We start from the raw sequence: 22,527 nt of genomic DNA, 5'->3' as shown, positions 1-22,527 counted from the left end.
ATCAGCAACACCATGGTGCTGCCCTCGCACTCACTCCTGCACATCCAATCTCCACTGCCAGGCGGTGTCATGGGTATCAGCCGGCATGTGCACTCACCCACTTGTACCCAGGAACTTCTGGCACCCTAATGATGTGCCCTGATATCCGGATAGTGGATACCACTGTGTTTGCAGGTACCCTAGGTCCCAAAATGCCCTCCACCAACCAACTGGCTTCAGCTATCCCACCGCACCAGAAACCATAGATTGAGTCAACCTTTCCCCCTGGATACTAGGCCGCTTGCAGCCCTAGTGTCACTACGCAGGATCCCAGGGACAAAATGGGAATGGAGAAGGAAAGACAACAGCCAATTTAGAAAGAATTAGCAAGGAGAAGATTGAGCATCCAGTAGGAGGTTTGCTCAGAGGTCTGCAACACCTGGGGAAGAGTCACTGGAGCCACCCGTTAGCCACCATGGGGCCCAACCCCCCAGTCAGTGTTACAAAATAGTTACCAATTTCGGCACATCCTAAATAGTGATGCACCATCATGGCATGTTGAGTTGAGTCAACCTCAACAATTTCGGTTGCACACAACAAGTTACCAGATCCTCCCTCTCTTTACAAAAAGGCACCGCGTCTGGTGCACAAAGACTTGAGTTGAACCAGATGGTTACTCTCCCACGTCAAAAGTGCTCAGTGCTGTGCCGCCACAAAAATGAGGTACAATATCAGGGGCCTGATGACCTGAATAGCCCATGACTATACGATCCAAAGACCATTTCCAATGTGGTACCTTATCAGGAGGGGGCACTAGTCTGGTGCTTGAAGACTTGAACCGGACCAGGCACTCCTGAATGCTCCCTTGAAGAATGTAAATCCCGCACCTCTCTGGAATGAAGCACAACACCTAGCGCTCAATGACTTGAGTCGGTCTAGCTCATCTGGTCACACAAGGTAATTCGTTTACGTACCTCCCTTGAACGAGGCACAATGTTTGGTGCATGATGACTTTAGTCACACCAGACTCCCTGGTCACACACACTTCTACCCAAGATCAGCCATACCATACAAGGCAGAGTATACCACAACTCTGGTTGCACCCCCACCTCCGAGGAGTGTAACCTGTGAACGTGGCACAGCGCGCAATGCTCGTGTAGCTGAGGGTCACACAGACAAAATGTGACTCACTCAACAACAGCGGGCACAAAGGGTCCTGCAACGGGTAATCCTGCTCAGACTACAAGACATCTCGGCATGCAAGGGTCCCCACAATGAAGGGCCACTCACCTTAAGTGCGGGCAGTACTTGTAGGTTGCGCACCAGGTAACTCCAGTCTCCAGACACAATACTTAGTCCACGCTCATGCCCTGCTGCCTGGTGGAGTCCAGCAAACTATGTAGGCACAGAAGATGGCACAGCTCTTGATGGTACTGACAGATCATGTAAATCCCTCACAGGAGGTCTTTGATGTCCGAGACCTTCGCAGAGAACAGGGGGCAGCAACCTGGCCTTTGAGAGCACACCTCAGGTTATGACACAGCAGCAGGCAGTCAGCTCAGGCTAGCCACAATACAGGAAGGGTGCACAGAGAGTTATTCTCCTGCACACAACAGATTCCTCTGGCAAAGCGCACCATGCGGTGTACCAGCACCGGTCCTGCATCGCTGTAGATTCAACTCTGCTTGCTGAAGGATAGTATCCCTAGTTATACTAAAGTGTGCCTTTGAAGTTAGGGGTGGTTCAAAGGGTATGCCTTTGAACCACAGATGTATCCCGTAAATTTCCTCCCATTCTGCCCAAGGACCCAGAACGTATATCTTTGTCTTTAGTGGGGCCATGCTCTGGCTTCGAGAAGCCAAGTGTCAGAAACCTCTCCCTCCAGTCTATCTATCTATCCCACGCCCCAAATGGCACAGGTCTGTCATTCTGGATGCCCAAGTTTTAGAGCTGCCGCTTGGGGAATGCACAGATGTGCTCTTCCCCCGCACCCAATGGAATGAAGCTGAATTAACACGACATACAAAGCATCTGAGAATCTAGAAATACCCACGTTCTAGAAGTGGCATTTCTAGAGCATTAATAATAAAATCACCTTTACCATTAGAGGGGGTTTGTCACTCTGAATCCAATGATACCAAACATCATGAGGCTACTCCTCTGCAATTCACTACTGCAGCCAGACCTAACAAGACTCTTTTCTCCCATTTTAGTTTATAGGCAGAGCAGCTCTCATGGGCAGGTCAAACTTGCCTGGGTGTTCCGCACCCCCCTGGGCATATGTGCCCTGGCGCACATACAAACCTGAAGAGGTGTGCTGTACACTTAAGTTACAGCCACCACAGGGGGTAAAGTGTGCCTATAATGGCCCATGCTATCAGGCTTCGCCCCTATTTCAGAAAACCCATTTGCAAGTGTGCTCACCCTGGCTCATGATGCCAGAACCAATATCTATATAGAAAGCCACCTGTGTTCCAGTATGCGTACACAGGCTAGTGCCACTTCCAGGTGGTTGGAAGGATGGCAACAGCACTGTGCTTACAGCAGGAAAGTACCCAAGGCCGGTGGACCCCTTGCAAGAACCAGCAAAACCTCCTAGAGGAAAGAAAACAAACTTGGGGAACCACTGCTTACTTTTGTCAGGACTAACCGCAGGCTCAGCAGATAACCCTTTCCCTGTATGAATTATGCCACTACCAGCTTCTACCATTGCTTTACTGATATGGAATTTCTTAAACACATTTGTCTATACTGCCTCAGTCCCTCTGGATAGAAAAAAACATATTGTATGGTCCCATTATTGAAAATGCCCTCGTTGGAAACTGCCATAATGAGCAATCACAGATCTATCTCCGTTCAGCAATTTAACAATAAGGTAGCTGAGAGACAATGTAATACAGAACTTTACTTGGCAATTACTAAAAACTAATTGACAGATGATACACAAGTTGGACTTCGACCATATTATCTAACTGAAGTTGCCCTCCTTGATGTTAAAAAAAAAAGAGAGGGTGATATGCAATTAGGATAGCAAGCAGCTCTGATTCACCTTTATCTCTTGGCAGCTTTCAATACTGAGTCCCTTCGAACTCTGCTATACAGGCTCTGAGAATATATGTGATCAAAGGCAAAGCCTCTTCCTATCGTTTGGACCTCAGACAGTCAGACACCATGCCACCCTTCTGATTTTGCAGAACTGGAATCTGTGTGGTACTTCAGGGGTTAGCCATAAGCCCTACCCATTTGACCTTTTTGACACTCTTTTAGCAAAGTATATTCATGAATTTAATATTTTGTTCATGAGCTATTCTCATACCACCCAGTTTATACTGTGATTGGACAAGAATACAGATCTTGCATGTAGCAATTCTGCTGCAGCTTGATGCAGTTTCACTTTTGTTGTACAACTGTCCGAAAATGAACACTGATAAAACAGAAGTAGTGATACTTGGTGGCTGGATACCCCATGCACTTGCCTTCACACCCAATGGAACTGTCAGGAATCTTCGGCTGTACTTATGACAGCGAGCTCTCTTTCAAGCTGCAAGTGGTGAAGAATTCTAAGACTTGTTTCTCGCATCTTCAGATCCTCAAGAAAATACCTCCTTTGCTTATGGAAGATACATACTATCACATTTATTTAATGGCTTGTATTTGGTTATCCATCAGCTACACTGAGTGCAAGCTGCAGCAACTCTCCTGCTCAAATTGCCATATAACATTCACATCTCTGGACACTGTTGTAATCTACACTGGCCTCCTACTAGCAAGCATTTGATGTTAAAAAATAAATGTTTTTGCTAAAAGACCTTACATGACAAAGGCCCTTCTTTTACTCAGCAACTCTTTTGTTGGTACTCCCAGTCTCAGAACTTCCTAAGCTCATCTACTAAGAATTCTTAAGATCAATAAACAAAAACAATGTGGCTGGACTTTTTCTTATAAAGCTTTGAAAAATTGGAATACACTATACCTTGAATTATGTTCAACTTCTCATTATCTTGCATTTCAGAAAGCACTCAAGCAGTCAAAGCTAGGACCCCTTAGCACGTAGTTGTGCGCTTTAGAAATTGCACCACTGAATAATTTGAATGACAAACATATGTCTATATTCTGAGATCATCGTTTGTAGACCCAACAGCATATGAAAATACAGACCCAATACACATGCTGTGCAGATAGTGCTCTACCCTGCACAATGCATTAATTGATGTGGGCAGTCTAAGCTTCCCAAAGCCACAAGGATTCACAAAAAGGACATGAGTGATATGAGAAGGCTGAGAGTGAATACAAGTACTGAGATGTCTGACCTTCCATGAATAACTATGCCTCAACTGTTTCAAAAATACTTGCACATGTTAAGGGCCAACCCCAAGGGGAAAGCCAGGACCATGAAACGTGTATATGTAATGTATTGTTCTTCATATAGCACTTCATGCTTTAATGAATCTAAGCAGCGTAAAAAACAGTTGTTACTATTTCCAAAATGTAATGGTGCTCAAATTATCAGTCTCAGAAGTATAGAAGGCTGAGTTGACCTTGTGATTCAATCTCCTTGTGATCTACTGCTCACAATACGTCAGTGTTTAACACACAGTCATCTTCCTTGCACTATTAATTAGAGAAGTTCATTTGTGGTCATGACCCACAAAATGAAAAACACAAGTCTTGTCAGAAGGTATGAAGCATGCCTTACATTTTGTGGGTAAAACTGCGTCATCTCTTGATTATGCAGTTTTTAAAGCACATTGTTATTCAGGTTATCCTGCCCCAAGATGTTGCCAAGATAAGAGCTGAGTTTAAGAACTGATACATTTTCAGAGATTAATTGGAGACCAGATTATGTGGGATGCTGTCTAGGGTGAGACATATATATCATTCCAGAGAGTTGTGGCTTTGAAAGAAAAAGGCTCATCCATTTTGACAGGGCGGAGATGAAGGAAATGGCCAACAGAGCGAAATTTGAGGCCCAGACCAGAAAGGAAGAGCAAAGAGCACACAAAGAAATACAACAGTGAAATTACTATGAAAGATCGAAAACTCAAGAGCGATAGACTGCTGTTTGAGTAATGCACAAGGTCTTGCAAAATAATCTCCTATCTGCTGGAACCTATGGAACATTGCCAGATGTAGCTTGATGGGCGTGAAGTGAGGAAAAAGATGCCACTGTATTATATTCAATGTATTCTGTTCAATTTATGTATGGGAGATCAGGTACTGGGGAGGCAGTTAAAGGATGCTGCATTAATCCAGATGAGAAGTAATGGCTGGCTGAGTGGGTATGCATTTGTCTTCAATGTGAAGAAAAAGTCAAATCTTCCCAAGGGTCCCAAGATAGTGAGCACAGATGGAAACAACCTTATTGATATGGGGTGTGAAAACCATCAAGAAGTTGAACAAGATTCTGAGACTCCTCGCTTTGGCAGTAAGGAGGGAAACAATGGAAAGCTGCAGACGAAGTGGTTTATTGGTCAATGAAGTCTATTATCTTTGTTTTATCAGCATTTATCTTTAAGATGTAATCCACCATCTACCAAGGTTGACACTGTAATATTACAGATTCAAAGCTGGATAATGCTGGCCACTGTGGTGGAAAGATTCAGCATTAATAGAAGTCATGTATGGTCAGCATATGCATGTAAGGCTTGCTCAAGATTTTCATGAGGGCTGCTTTAAGCACAATATAAGCACTAGAGTGTGGGTATAACAGCACGCTACACTTGAGAGTATGGTTGGCATAGTAAGGGTGAGGATGGTTTTCAACAGTCTGGATCCTGTCTTTCTAGAATAACCTTATCCACACATGGGCCAGTCACCTCATCTGCATCCCATGGAGCCTGTGAATGAGTGTCTGGTAGTCAACAGTGTTGAAGAATACCGACAGGTGTAATAGAAGTAGAGTGAGTACTGGTGCAGAAATTGATTAAGCTATTCCATCCACAGTGTTGCAAATGGCCCTTTCTGTAGGGTTATCCCCAAACTTTGCCTTCTTCCTCCTATGTTTCTGATCCTCTCTGTGGTGGTTGTAGGGCTGTGGGCACTTTACCACTGCTAGCCAGTGCTAAAGTGCATGTGCTCTCTCCGCTAAACCATGATATGACTGACCTACACCTGTTTGACATATTTAATTTACCTATAAGTCCATTGTAAAGTGATATACTATAGGCCCAGGGTCTGTAAATCAAATGCTATTAGTGGGCCTACAGAGCAGGCTGTGCCACCCACAGAAGAAGTCTTTCAAACCTGCTTCAGGCCTGCCACTGCAGGGCATGCATGCACAGTGTACTGCCACATTGACTTGGCATTTCAAACTACTTGCCAAGATCTAGACTCACTTTTTACTACACTTACGTCACCTCAAATGTAGGCCTTATGTAACCATATGGACAGGGTGCTGACTAGGTAAAGGGTAGGACATGTACCTTTATGTTTTACATGTCCTAGTAGTGACAAACAGCCTATTTTCCACTACTGTGAGGGCTGCTCCTCTTAAAGATTAGCATTGGGAATTCCCTTATACATTTGTAAGTGGCAATTTCTGATCTCAAAGGAGTAGCGTTGGCATGTTTGGAATGGTAGTGAGAAATCCTGCTTACTAGTGTAGTTGGATTGTACATTAGTACTTTAGAATTGACACTTTTATGAAGTGGGCATTTCTCTGTGCTTATAACTTTAGTGTTTTGTAGCCTGACTCCAACCTCCGTCTAGGGCAGAGTGAAAGCTACACTTTGTGCATACTTTCCAGGCAACCATAACACAGGGGAGGCTGGGTGCGACAGGAGAGGTATTCGCATACTGATGGTCATCCTGGGCTGGGAGAGGGCGAATTTGTTCACACCTTACATGTCAATAGGTTATGTCCTGCCCTCACAGAAGGGGCTGATTTACCCCTTACTGATGTCTGGAGCCAGGGCTGGGTTGAAAGGGGTTGTGTTACACTTGAAAGGGTTCCTTTAAAGTCACCCCTTGAACATATACATTTTTGAGCATAAGTACAGGAGCTCTGACCTCATGTTTTTAGAGCACTTTTGGAATTACAACTCAACCTCTGTCAGAAGGACTGCTGCGCTGCACAAAGGACTCTGTTGTTGCCACCCTGCCTGTTATCTGCTAGGGGTGGCATAAAGGACTCATTGGATTGCTTCTCTGCTGGCTGCTTGCTGCCAGCTGATCCTAGCTTTGGTTTCCGTAGGCATTGCTGGTGCTGCCAGAAGGAACTGCCATTGGGGCTACTTCCGTTGATGTGCCAACCTGCTGCCTGCAGGAGAAACTGCTGCTTCTTTCAAGGAACCCCATGGGCTGACCTGCTGCCTGCCCCGTTTTGTGCCCAAGAGTTCTCCAAGGGGTCCCAGCAGTTTCTGCCTCTGCCTGTCTCACACGGGCAGTGATGAGCGCGTTTGCACTTTTATTTAATTCTCAAAAAGGAAAGTGTGGACGCATAGGTGATTCCCTCATGCAGCACAAGAGAAGCACTATCTCACACTGTAGCAGCGTGAGCCCCAGCGCATCACCTTTTACTTGGGACAGCATGTGCCCTCTCCTGACTGCTAGTGTGCACTACGAGCCTTTCCATGGGGGCCTATTGATCAGAGCTAGGGTGAGCTACTCTGGCAAGAGGCCCCGTGGGGAGAGGCGAAGTGCACACTAATCAGTGCTGTGTCACACTACTGTGGCAAGAGGCCCTGAGGGGAGAAGAAAAGTGCAGCCCATTCTCCAACCCATGCCTTCCTGGCTTGCTCGGCTGTGAGCGCAGACCTATCAGCAGCATTTCTCACCAACTGAGGCAGCAGTGCCTCAAAGTTACGATCTTGTTGGGTGCGTGGCCCATGCTCTAAGATCTGTTTGGTGGCCGCCCTCTTCCACACCTGGGAGGGAGTCCCTTCACTGAGGGCCAGCTCCCAACAGTGTTATTTTTTACAGCAACTATGCCACATGCTCACAGGCAGCTGCTACATGGGGAAACCTGAATACCAAATAAAATCTAATAGGCGTGCAAAGGCGCTAGGAAGTAAGTGCTTATGGTGATTGGTGACCCATGTGTCTTTCCTAACTAGGTTGCATTGCTCCCATTAATGTGGTGATTCATATGCCCCTTTTTGTTTATAATCGGATTCATTTCAAGCCCGAAGCATTCACTGATGTTATGAGACACATCGTGTTGACTCTTGCCCCGTTAGGATACCAAGCATTACCGGACAGCAGACATAGTATGCACAATAATTATGAGTTGTGGTATATATGGTGCCATTTGATGATTCAAGAGTTGTATCGATGCATTTCAGGACCCCAAAATTTCTAGATCACAGGATACAGATCGTGTTGGTACTTGCATTGTTATCATACTGAGTACCATTGTAACAAGTGGTACACCTGCACCATGCTTATGATGTTTATGGTCAAAGATATACAATTACAATCTAAGAAGCAAATTTTTATATATAATTCTGTGTGGAGTCTCATTTGTGGTGCATCACTGGTGTGAGTGTGTTGTGCAAACGCTTTACACATTGCCTCTGGGGATAAGCCTGACTACCCTGTGCCAAGCTACTAGAGGGTGAGCACAGGTTATCTTTGGTGTGTAACTTTCCTGCCCTAACTAGAGATGGGGTGTTCTGTCTGGCTTAGGTGCATACCCTAGCCAACCAGAAACCCCGTTTATAACGCACAGCTTTTTGCACCCTTAAGTGTTTCCACATATGTCGGAGGAGTATTCTCAGAATGAGTTCTACGTTTGCTGTGCCGTTGGAGTCATGCTGCACCTTATTGATGAGGTTCAACAAGGCTGACATTGGTCAGAGTGATTTGCATATGATTTGTCCCTGCATGTAACATTCAAGCTAAAGAATAAGTAACTGTATACAGCCTAGAGTAATTACCAATAGCTGAGATGAACTGAAGAAATTTACCTAGCACGTTTTTAGCTGTCCAATGAGTGTATTGGCACTGACACCATCCAGAGAATATCAAGAGGTTATCCAGTGCCTACAGGAAGGTTGTTACAGGACTTTGGGCTGGAGGGAATCCAAGGTGTGTGGGTCCAAAACAGTGGTCAGAGAGTCAAACATTCACAGGTTGATTTCAGTATTTTGGCTTGCATGGAAAGAAGAGATACAAGATGAAGTTGCCCCAAATCTTTGGATATGGTTTGGTCTAAGCGTGTGGGGCTTTTCTTTGACAGCACTTCATTGTTAGTTGTATGCTGCCTGAAAAGCCTGAAAAGTTTAACAATCTACAAAAAATGAATAACATTGATAGTTACAGTCACATGTTATGACCAGTTTTGAACATATTGACTATACTGAGTAAACGTATTGCTATCAGAATTTATTTTGGGAGTAAGAGTTAAGCTTTGCAAGATAGGTTATTTAATTCACCCAATAAGTATGTAGGAGGATGCTAGAAACTGTTTTCTGTTTATAAAACATTGTGTGTTGGAAAAGGAAAGCACTTTGGGGAAGAGGGACAGGAGAATTCGGGGACCTAACAGAAATTGAAAAAAACACTTCCCATGTGTTGGCACATAAGTCTTCTGAATTGGCTAGGCTCCATGCAGCTGAGCCCCCTTGAATTCATTGATTGCCCCACACACGCAAAATCCTGGAGCTGGACCTTTGTTGAGATACCTTAGGAACAATTTGCAGATGTTTAGAACAAATGAACTCCACAATGATTTTCAATACAATTTTCTTTTAAATTGTTCCGTATGTGACCAAAATTAAAAACTACAAGTTTGTGGGATGCTCTTTACCTGAATGAAAGCACGTTGACGAATGCTGGCATGCTCATCTATTTTGAGTTTCAGTGGTACTTGGCCATACATTTTGCTAGAGCACTTACAATTCGCACATAAGATGAACACACCAATTACTGATATTTATTTTCAACTTCCTCTTGCTCAAACCATACACAAGTTAAACAAAAACATTTTATGAATTACACTCTTGAACATATGGATTGGATGGTGACCAGGCTGGGTCTACTAAATCAAATATTTGATGCCACAGAAGTGTTAACAACATCCTCCAATGGAGAGTGCTAATGGATCCGTTTGAGAGAAAGCCTTTTGCTGGAAGTGCTTGAATGATAAAAGAACAGGCATAGGCTATCTGCTTTATAAATAATTGTGCTTCGTGTGCAAATTGCAAAAGTGCTTTACCATAAAAACATGAAATCAAGCCAAACATTTGGGTGAGTATGTTGCTGGCCTTTAATGTACTTGGTTCATTAGACTTACCTTATGTGAAACCCTGTTGGCTTGTTATTGTTTCATTATGTTTATGTTGTGAGAAAAGTAGTTGTTTTGTGTGTTGTCTCAGAGGAACTCTGTACAAATTTACTATTCACCAAAGTCTCCATTCTTTTGTCACTAGGAGAAATGGAGTACTTTAATAAACCTTATTGGAATCATAAACGTTTACATAAGGCCGTGTTTATTATTTGAAGCCCAAGGGAAGCTCAGGTGTAACTGTAAAATAGATAATCCAGTCTAGATGTCAGCTCATGGATTCAGAGATAATATGCCTTCCCAATGCAAATGTTATGTGAATGAGCGCTAATGTCTGTGTGTGGTGGGTGGCCTTGGTTGATTTAGAGCTTATTGTTGTTGAAGGAATCAATAAAAAGAATTTAAACTCACAGTCTCTAAACTGCTCTGTTCCAAAAGATTGATATATTTTCCAGATTCCGCCGATGCAACCTGTGGACTGACCCACACTGTTATCAAAGGGAATGGTTTTCATGAACAAAGTCTTTAATTTACAGAATGTTTAACTGTCTATTTAGTTACATCCCTGTACAACGTAATAGTGTTCTAATGTTTACCAGCATATGAATACAGAACAAACTATGTTTTCATAGTTTGTTCTGTATTGTCTCATAGAGGAGTCCTTTTATATCTGCACAAACGCTCTATTTAAGACCCTAATATTAAGCAGATTCCTAGTACCTGGATTAGGCAATTGTGTTGGAATAGCCACATAGTTTTATTTACCTTCTAACTGTCCACTCTCAAAATGATGTTTCTGAAGGTCGTTTGGAGACTGACGAATGTAGCAAATCTATGGCACGCACTAAAAGTACTGATGAAGATGTTTAAGGGTATGTGTACGGGTGAGGGCAGCGCTTCTCTCAGTGTAAGTGTACATTTATTAATGAATGAGGATTCCTTACTCTCATCTGTAGATTGAAAAATGAAAGATTTAATTGTTGAGTCCAAGAGAATTTAGCTATGTAAAATGTGCACTCCTACCAAGTCTATGACCTTTCCATACGTTTAAAATGTATATTCCTCTAACATCTGGCCCCTATGCATTTCGAGCCCCTTGGTTCTTCATCAGAAGTTAAATATAGTTTTAAAAAGAATCTCAGTTCGAATAAGCAGCGATTTACGTGAAAGTTCCCCAGTTATTCTAAGGTGTGATGCATTTTTTCTCCAAGAAGCTAATAAAATATACATTTTAAAAGTCTGGAAAATCATGTGACACAAGTAACAGCAAAAATCTGTTGGACTGAACAACAAAACAAATGAATCATTTTCGAAATACAGATTAGAGAAAATATCAATTATTCACAAAAATCCAATGTGAACAATCACTTTCAGATGAACAGTGATGGACATCAATTCGACACAATCAAAAAATTAACTATGAGGTTCCGTTGATCACAGGCATGCAGCAGAATTTTGCTGTATAGACATTGACAAATAAAATTGACATTTTAGGCTGTTAGTAGTGTACACTGCAGGAGAACTCACTATAATATGATGTTCAGGAGTACATTGTGGCAACACTCACATTAACACCACTTTCAATTCTGGGTGTTTATCACACCAGTGACAGTACTACAAAAAGTGAGCACCGTAAGTGCTAATTTAAGGCACGTCTCTGCCACAGTTTTGTATTGACTTGTGTCGCGAATAATTTAAAACCTGAAACAGTGGTATTTTACAACCTTAAACGGTTAGAAATAGTTGCTTGTTCCAGGGGCTTTAAAGGCTTTAGCTGCACCAAGCGCTGCCTTACTTACCACTCAAGACATGAAGTAGCGAGAGTCAAAAAAAATTCTGATCCGGCCCTTGGTGACAAAATAATATGGTTAGTTCTGTTATCGCCATTAATACTAAGAAACATCCGAAAAAATATTATTTCCAAATATAGGTTAAATGGTGAATAGTTGACATGTTTTACTCTGCATAAAAACGAATAAATTAGCATGTATAAATGCCTGGGAATTAACATTGTAACGTAAAGACTATGATCCTAATTTGGAGTTTGGAGGATGCAATACATTTGCCAAACATTGGGTAATGTCCTATCCACCCTACTTAGATGTGAAAGTGCACTCTAAATAGGGCAGATTGGATAGCTATGGTATTTCTGAGTAGATGGGCCCTGAATTAGAGTTGGGGATTGGGGACATCTGTCAAATCGGTCAGGATTAATGATGATTTCCTGATTCTTCTGTATATATTTAAAAGTTCCATCCTTCCAGATATGTGAAACCTCTTTTGTGTACTCGGTCCCTTTGCACAAACAGTATATTTAGTCTAGGACACATATATTCTTAATGCTAATTTCATAGAACTTTAAACTATTGTAATCTATTTTCAGACAAGGAAGAACCTGGCGTGTAGCAGTTCAATCACTATTTTATGTTATGTTCGAAATGCATAACCCCAGGATGAAAGGGATTGCATAGTTAGTTGTTTACTGGCAAGGGAGTTCAAAAATAATTTCAAAAGCCATGGGCACAAGGAAGCCTGTGTCGTTTAAAACACGCACAAAGCTTTTCGTAAACTACGTTATGAGTAGCTCGGTTATTGCTCGAGCTCTGTAACCTTTTGACTTGACAGCACCAATGAACGTGTCGATGGGGACGCAGAATCATTTATTTGCCTCTAGCCAGTTGTTCAATAAGTTTCTGAACAGCGAATAAACTAGAGCGCAATAGAAATTATAGATTGCTTTAAACAGGTTGGGAAAATAGCCTGGGTGTTGATGGATGGAAGTAATTTTCAGACTGCCTGGTGATTTTGTTGTCTTTTATAACACTTGACAATTGAAATAACTAGAATGAAAGTGTTATGTTACGGTGTGACTGAAATAACCTGGAGAAAACATGTACACACACTGCTATCATCACATTATTATCTGATAAGATATGACACACTCAGACTTAGTAGGACGCTTCAGATTTACACTCAAAACAAGAATGCCAAAACTTTACAAACAATAGAAATCATTGGCTCTCTGGCTCCTTGCTCGAGAAGGACACATGGACAATGTAATTGCCACGGTCACCAGGCAAAATGCTACCTTTTAACGCAGTTGTAATGTTGAACTACTGTTACACTAGAAATGCCTCGGATCAGCAGCGCCAAAGTCTAGAAAATTTATAAAACAGGAGAAACTTGACTGCATTCAAATCGTCTATATATGATGAGGATGAAAATCGTAAATCAAAAATATAGTACCTAGAAAATGTTCATGCTGTGTTGGCGAATCCTCTCAAATGCGCCCAGCTTTAAGGGATCTTTTAGGTGAGCAGGTTCAAGGTGACTTGGGACTCTGTAAAGAAACAAGAGTGGGATGTACAGTTAAGCATGTGCAAGGTAAGCATTAGGACAGTTAAGTGAGCGTGAATAATTAGCAAACGTTGCTCACTAAAGACAGAAAAAAAACGACCTATCTTTAAAAACAATACAACTCCAAATGACTCAAACTAACAAAGAACTTTAGCATCCATTCTAATTGCTGTAGGCATGCCACTGATTAGTTTGGGAAAAGACATAATATACAACTTGTTAGACCTGACAGCCTTAGGATGGTCATCCCCCAACTTTCCTCCCTCCACCTTTCTGACACTGTTTTACTTGGTTTTCGGACTCGGCGCACTTTACCACTGCTAACCAGTACTGAAGTGTATATTTTCTCTCCCTTAAACATGGTAACATTGGTTCTTCCCCAATTGGCATACTTGATTTACTTACAAGTCCCTAGTAAAGTTCACTACATGTGCTGAGGGCCCACAAATGAAATGCTACTAGTGGCCCTGCAGCACTGATTGTGCCACCCACATAAGTAGCACCTTAACCATGTCTCAGGCCTGCCATTGCAAGGCCTGTGTGTACAGTTTCACTGCCACTTCGACTTGGCATTTGAAAGTACTTGACAAGCCTTAAACTCCCCTTTTTCTACATATACATCACCAATAAGGTAGGCCCCAGGTAACCCATGGGGCAGGGATCTATATAGGTAAAAGGCAGGATATGTACATATGTGTTTTATATTTGCTGGTTGTGAATAACTCCTAAATTCATTATCCACTACTGTGAGGCCTGCTCCTTTCACAGCCTCGTATTGGGACTGCCCTCATACTTTTTGAGAGGTAGATTCTGATCTGTAAGGGGTAACCCGGTCATGTTTAGTATGGCCAGAATGGTAATAGAAAATCCTGCTTATTGGTGAGGTTGGATTCAAGATAACTATTTTACAAATGCACTTTTAGATAAGGGAGCATGTCTACACTTAAAACCATGTGCCTTACAGCCTCTCTCCAATCAGCATCTGGTCTGTGCTGGTTGGCAGCTCCCTTGTGCATTTCCCCAGACAACCACAAACACAGGACACAGTCACATCTGCATTCATCTGCATACTGAATGGGTCTTCCTGGGCTGGAAGGGTGGAGGGCCTGACACTTACATTTCAAAGGCCAGTGGCCTGCCCTAACAATGGACTGATAACCCCCCCACTGGGACCCGGGCAAAAAGGACTGGGCTGAAAGGGTAACTTGCGCACTTTAAAACCACTCTTTGAAGTCTCCCCCAATTCAAAGGCATTTTGGGGTATATAAACTGGGTCTCTGACCCACCAACTCAGACACTTCTGGACCTACACCTGTACCCTGCCAGAGGAGCTACCTGGCTGCCCAAATGACTCATCGGCCTGCTTTGCTGAGAAGGACTGCTGCCCTGATGTTGCCCTGCTGCCCTGACTTTGCTGGAAGGACTCTGCCTTCCCCAAAAGTGCTCTCCAAGGGCTTGAATTGAGCTTGCTTCATGTTTCTGAAGTCGCAGGACCAACAAAGACTTCACATCAGCAAAAAATTACTTTTGGGTCGAAAAATCGATGCAACGCCTGCAGAAATAGACGCGAAGCCTGCATTGCAGGCAAGAAATCACTGCGCAGATGACAATAACAACGCAGCCCATCTTCCTGACTGGAAATTCAACACACCGCCTACAGAAACAGAAAATTCAATGCATCACCTCCCGATCGACACAGCGCCTGTTCTTTCTTCCAGCGCATCAAAGATTTTCAACGCATCGTCTCAGGGCATCAAAATATCCCTGCATCGCAGTGAGAAACCAAGACAGCATGCCAAAAAACATTGCAAACCCCTCACAGAATGGAAAGAAGCGACGGATCGTCTGTGCCGCATCGGAAAATTCAACGCAACACTTTATTTTGCCACGCATCTCCTCCTCTGCGGTCTCCGTGCGTCGTTACGTTTGACACATACCAGGTACTGTGTGTAGCAAAGAGACAACTGTTTATTTCTAAGGATTAAGACTCTTTGCAAACCTATTAAAAGTTATATTTTAACTTGTGCTTATTGGATCTTTGTCATTTTTACCTTATTTTATTCAGATAATTATTATCTATTTTTCTAAAATTGTGTGGTGTATTTTTGTGGTGTTTTCTCTGTTTTACTGTATGATTTATTGCACAAATACTTTACCCTCTAAGTTAAGCCCGACTGCTCAGTGCCAAGCTACCAGAGGGTGGACACAGGATAATTTGGATTGTGTTATGACTTAGCCAGAATAGGATTGTGGTCCCTGCTTGGACAAAGGTGTATACCTCTGCCAACTAGAGACCTCATTTCTAACACAACTTAAACAAACGTGGTTAATTCTCTTAGGGACCCTTCCAATGTAATGCTGCCACAGTCTCAGTCTGCTGCTCGCTCTAGGATCGCACCACAGCGGCCAAGGCAAACACTCCAAACAAACTCTCAGTAGTTGGGCAGTCAAGAACTGGCTCGAAACCAGAAGCCAGTTTCAACTCATAATAACTCAATAATACTGATCAAATTAATGTCTCTAGTGTTTTCCAGGCCTGGGTACGTGCTGCATATTTACCCTAGAAAGGGCTTGGTCCTAAAACAAATGCCTCACAAAGTTAAATGTCTTAACCAGGGTCAATACTTCTTTCCCTTTGTGATATCTGGTGCCTTAGCAGCCATTAACATTAGGGCCGAGGACTGGACATGTGGCACGTGACGTGGTAGTCTTCATTACTACATCACAGATAGAGAAAAATAACTCCTGTAAACAAGATGGTAAGGGAGCAGACTGTCAAATTCTGTTTTAAGTTGTCTGTCGTATTTTTTATAATGGGACAGTGATATCAGAGTTGACATAATAAATTAAAGTGATGCAAGTCGTCAGTGAGTCTTAGAAATAGAGCCATTCTCAAAGAGAAAGTGGGCAACATATACACACTCCAAGTCTTCATCCCCTACAACAAGGAACAGAAACATCAGCAATTAGGCGACTGTGTCTTGGTGAATTTGCACCTGAGAATCCGCAGCAGGTGGACTGCAACTCCACAGAGTGCTGTGAACCCACCCTGGAAATAAAGGCTCTAAAGAAATGAACTAAATGAAAACAGAGCAGAGTCCGTACTGGTGGCAGTTGTCTCCTGCATGTGTATCCGTTAAGAACTCTTGGGTGAGCACTGAATCTGACTTTTTAGGACTACCTACCACATACATGCTGGAGGGCTGAAAATTAGTCACTGTGACCTCAAACCATGAAAACATCTCACCCTTTAACTAATCACATTTCACATCAGTCACAACAGAGAAATTATTAGGATACAGTTTAGAACATATTTTTCTTTAGACATGGTTCAAAGTAAAGAACTCCAGAGCGCAAACCATATGGTTCCAGTTTTGCTTCGCATTATTTATGAATTGCTGTCTAAGGAAGCACACAACAAGCTTTAAAAAATATTCTCTGAGGGTGCAAGACTGAATCCACTCCAGATTGCTGCTAACAAAGAAAGCCATGACATGGTTTATTATTTGGTGATCTTCAAACGTGGCAGAATCAGTATAAACACTGAAAGAGATTCTGTTTGCAAAACGCGGTGTAAGAATCTAAATGTGTTTTGGTGCTCAGAATAACTTTATTGCTAGGTACAGGCCAGACTGACCAAACAAATGAACTGAAGAACATAGATTCAAGACCTCAGAACTAGCATTAAGTGAAGGAGACACTGCACAATCAATTGAACCACATCAGATACTAAATTATCTTACCTCCCCCACACACATTAATTTCATAACCATTGAAACGGCTTGGGGAGAGGGAAAACCACAGACCTCAACGGAGAAAGAGGGTTTTTTCAGGATAACCAGAAAATTATTCTTGCAAAAGAATGTCTACTCCAGTAATTCCACTAAACTCAGCAGTGTGGAGCAGCTACCTAAGATGCTTATAAAAGTATGAAGTGAATTCTGAAAAGCCCAGCCCAACAGTACACCTGCGATGCAAGTACTACTGCTGTGGATCTGCAGCAACAAGGTATCACATTGGATTCAGAAAACAAAGTGACACTATCGTGAACTTATCAATGTTAATAAGCCAGCATGTCAAAGAACTTCGTACCTTCTTAATTGATTTTAGGATTGGTATGATAGCGTTTACACAAATAGGCTCTGCAATAAATTAAGCGCTTCAGGAATAGATCCCATATTGTTAATAGGCAAATAAGCATTATATTCCGATACCTGGCTCCAAATAAAACTTGGCAACACGTCCCTATCTAAGAAAATATACACAAGCATGGCAATGTGTTTTTGTCCTAATTTTATTCAATTTGTACATTTCCAGCATGATGTCCATAGCAAATCCCAGAGCCTATCCACTTAAAAAAGGATACAAAAACATGATGGATGGAATGCTTCAATAAATCTCAGCCCCTGGTAATTACTCAGGGCCCCACCCCAGATCATTGTTATTTTGCACACCATGCCACCTCAGTCTTGAGCCTGCTCCAAGGGAACAATCTAGCCTTATGTGCAAAGCCATGTCCTCCCTAAACCGGAAGACAAGAAGCCCAGGACCAGTTCTGTCCAGGTTATGGGCTCATCAGCCTGGCATTTCCTGGTTCCAGTAATACAGTGTGCATGGGACCCATGTCTGGGCATAACCATCCTACTTAAAGCAAGACACTGAAGTACCCCAAAAAAGTGATGGATGGAATGCTTTAATCAATCTCAGCCACTGGTACTTAATTACTCAGAGCCACATCCCAGTTTATCATTATTTTGCACACCTTGACACCTTAGTTTGGACAGAGCTATGAGTAAATCACTCTGGACCTTGCTATCATGGCAACAGTCCAGCTTGAACTGCCAACCTGTTCCTCCCTGAACTGGAACACACACAATCCAGGACTGGGTTTGCTTTAGTTACAGGCTCATCAGCCAGATATATACTGGTTTCAGTGACAGTTTGCACGGGACTCATGTCTGTGCATACCCCTGCCACTTAGTGATGGACAGAATGTTAGATATAATCTCAGCTACTGGCAATTACTCGGGCCTCATCCTAGTCCCTCATCACTGGAACAAACCTATACCTATTTAAACGTCCATTTATAATAAAACTTTAACACAGCATGTGTACAATGTCATACTTTCCGTCTAAGGAGGGGATGCTAATTTGTCCTTAAATTACTGAGTTTCTTAAAAATTATTTCAGAATGTTGCACTTGCAAATAAAGCAATTTAGCATTCATAATACAATACCTGAAAAGGCTGCCTGATATTAAACCACTCACCAAAAGCCTCATTCATAAAACTGTGCACCCGAGTGTCACTTACTTGCTCAAAAGTTAAAATGTATTACCCTAAATTCCAGATCCTAATTCACACATTCGAGGTTTGTAAATATTTACAAAAGGGAAATCCACCTAATCATGCAGAGAAGTTCACCACTTAGGTGGTGTCACTGCCTCCTTCATTGCTTCACAACCCACTCAGGTGCTCTTTTCCACCTAAGCAAATTTGTTTTCTGGGAAGGAAAGGGAGAGGAAAGAGGTGCAATGGTTGGTCATGTAAATGGCTAACAATACACAATATCACCGTTTCTAGATATAGCTACAGCAGTTTTCAGTTTGGAAGCACAAAAAACTGCAAAATGAAGCAGAATGTTTCCTTGGTGGAAAAAACACTCCTAAATTGAATAGGAATTTGAAAGAGGGGATGCTCCAACTGGAAAAAAGCTTTCCCTGTCAACATAAAAGATTTCATTGAAGTTCATGCAATAAGCATGTTCTCAAAACACAGTTCAGGTCAGTGAATACCTTAAAAAGTAATTTTAGGACAAAAGTAGACTTAACAAAAACTTGAAATGGAATGAAACAAAGTGGAATCCATTAGCAACAAGTAAAATAATTGCTGAACATACACCAAACTCTGAACCATATCCCCATCACACAAGAACCAATTTAACCAAGCAATTTGTTAACTTTGCAAAGGATCAACATGAATGATCCCACCCTGAACTAGAGATTTCCAAATCAAGAGGCACTGAACTAGAAACATATTGATTAGCAAACAGACAAGAATTTATGTCAGAACAACGCATGCTGGGACCATGCATGCCTGAACAACGTGGTCGGAACAATGACCGCGTTGTTACCACTAATGCTTTTACCACGAATGCCTTAGCAACGATTTTTCATTTGTAAAGGCATTCCTGGTAAAGGCATGCGTGGAATGGAATGCATGGTTCCAGCATGCGACCCCTGTGGTCCCCCAACCCTGCCCCTAAAATTACCGCAACCCCACACCCTGCCCCTAAAACCACCCCAACCCCCACCCGACCACTAAAATTACTGTGACCCCCCACCCTGCCCTTAAAAACTAAAACAACCCCAACCCCCTTAACCCCCCACCCACCCCTAAATTACCGTGACTCCCCACCACCAAAACCAAAGCCACCCCGCCCCTAAAACCACCCCAACCCCTCACCCCTGTCCCTAAAATTACCGCAAACCCCACCCCGCCCCTAAAACCTAAAACCACCCCAACACCCCACTCCGCTCCTAAATTACTGCAACTCCCCACCCCGCCCCTAAAACCTAAACTACACCTACCCCCCACCCCTGCCCCTAAAACCACCCCAACCCCGCCCCTAAAACCTTAAACCACCCCAAACCCCCACCCCTGCCGCTAAAATTACTGCAACCCCCCACCCCTAAAACCACTCCACCCCCCCCACCCTGCCCCTAAAATTACTGCGGCCCCCCCACCCCTGCCCCTAAAACCACCCCAACCCCGCCCCTAAAACCTTAAACCACCCCAAACCCCCACCCCTGCCGCTAAAATTAATGCAACCCCCCACCCCGCCCCTAAAACCACCCCAACGCCCCAATCCCGCCCCTAAAATTACTGCGACCCCCCACCCCTGCCCCTAAAACCACCCCAATCCCCCACCCCTAAAACCTAAAGTACTCTGACCTCCCCCACCCCACCCCTAAAACTAAAAATGCCCCGACCCCCACCCCTAACCCACCCCTGCCCCAAAACTAAAAAATACCCCGGCCCCCCCACCCAGCCCCTAAAACTAAAAATGGCCGGCCCCCTCCCCTAAACCACCCTGACCCCACCTCAAAAAACTAAAAATACCCCAACCCCACCCCTAAAACTAAAAATGTCCCGACCCCCTCCCCTAAACCTAAACCACCCTGACGCCACCTCAAAAAACTAAAAATACCCCAACCCCACCCCTAAAACTAAAAATGTCCCGACCCCCTCCCCTAAACCTAAACCACCCTGACCCCACCCCAAAAAACTAAAAATACCCCAACCCCCACCCTGCCCGTAAAACAAAAATAACCTGACCCCACACCCCCACCCCTAAAACAGCCCCAGTCCCAGCCCCACTTACATGATCACTTCCTCCTCCTAAGCAGAATCCCTTCTTCTGTGCCTTTACCACGCATGTGAGTGGTTCAGCACATGCATGGTTAAGACACCGAACAAGGCAGTAGTGGTAAACAAAAGCATTGTTCCGCTTTCATTGTCCACGACTTCATTGTTTGGGAGTCGTGGTTTAGGCCGCTTCCCAACAGATAACGGGGTCCAATCCATAATGTCCTGCTAACAAAGTCTTAAACCTACTTTTCTGGTTTTCTTCCTATATTTATAGTAGATTTACAACTTTTACAAAAAATCATAAACATTCCCCAAGTGTACTCATAGAAATTTCTAATATCAGATTTCCAACAGAGTACTCCTACTTGTCAAACTTTTCTCATGTTTATATTAATCTATTTGATTATTCTTCAAGGGTAGGTCAGGTTGAAATGTACATCTTCACATTTTATTTTGTTTCATCCACAGGGTATATTTTATATGTAAAGCCAACCCATCTCCTACACCCAAGGACACACAGATCTATTTCTACCCAGTCCTACTATTGAAACACAGTTATTCTAATTCCATTTTTTGGGATTACTTTACAAAGAGTTGCAAGGTGTGAATGGCCATACAAAGTGAATAACTGAAAGTTAAAAGTTTATTGTTGCCAATGCTTCATTTAAAACAGGATTCCAAACCAAGAATCATTTCTAAAGTTACACATATTGTACCAATGTAGCCAATTTTCTTAAAAGGCAAAGATGATATGGAATACACTATTGTGAGTCACTAGAAATATATGATTTTCTCTAAAGTAATAGTAGAGACTGGCAGGAATCACCCTAAAAGGACCTAGGTAACTCCTCAAATAAATGGTTCTTTAACTTTACACCTTTTCACTATCCCTTCTCAATTCTAGCATCAATATTGGGAAGTGTACATCGGATTCTGATAAGAACATAAATACAAGGGTACATCCAGTTTCAAAAACAGTAACAGGACCATATTGCAATTGTGAAAACATTAATCAATTGTATAGTATGATTGTTAATCGATTGTATTGTATGATTGTTTTGGATATGAACTTCAAATCACCATTAGTTTAATAGTTTCTGTGGTCGGTGAAATGTGAAAAATCACATAGATTGCTGAACTAAGGGCCTGATCACAACTTTGGAGGACGGTGTTAATCCGTCCCAAATGTGACAGATATACCACCTACCGTATTAAGAGTTCCATAGGATATAATGTACTCGTAATACAGTAGGTGGTATATCCGTCACATTTGGGACGGATTAACACCGTCCTCCAAAGTTGTAATCAGGCCCTAAGTGTCTTAGCTGTAAAATGGACTGATAAAAGATCAAAAAAGAGTCAGTTCAGTCCTCTGGAGCTCTAAACTAATCAGTTTCAAATGCAGTCTCAGTGTGAGTGTTGAAATTTTGACCTGTGAGATATTTGGCCAAATGTGTTATCAGGGCAACAGAATACTGTCTGGCTAGTTCCTATTTAGAGAAAGTAAAGCCTCTATCTGTGTTCTATATACAAGTAAAACTCAGCTTTACATAAACCACTGCACCTATTAATACTTATAAATATAAAATGTTTGGG

The 22,527-nt window shown here is 42.7% G+C and overlaps 1 protein-coding gene across 2 annotated transcripts in view; it reads right to left on the bottom strand.

The window, feature by feature from the left end:
- Window positions 1–22,527, bottom strand: part of HPCAL1 (hippocalcin like 1) — a 1,255,899-nt gene that overhangs the window by 810,967 nt on the left and 422,405 nt on the right. For both annotated transcript variants that reach the window (XM_069235927.1, XM_069235926.1), the window contains exon 3: window positions 13,451–13,544. The gene's annotated coding sequence lies outside the window, so the exon portion shown is untranslated. The remainder of the gene's footprint in view (window positions 1–13,450; window positions 13,545–22,527) is intronic.

Source organism: Pleurodeles waltl, chromosome 5 (genome assembly GCF_031143425.1).
Source record: "Pleurodeles waltl isolate 20211129_DDA chromosome 5, aPleWal1.hap1.20221129, whole genome shotgun sequence".
Lineage (NCBI taxonomy): Eukaryota > Metazoa > Chordata > Amphibia > Caudata > Salamandridae > Pleurodeles > Pleurodeles waltl.
This window is presented reverse-complemented; position numbering and strand designations above follow the sequence as displayed.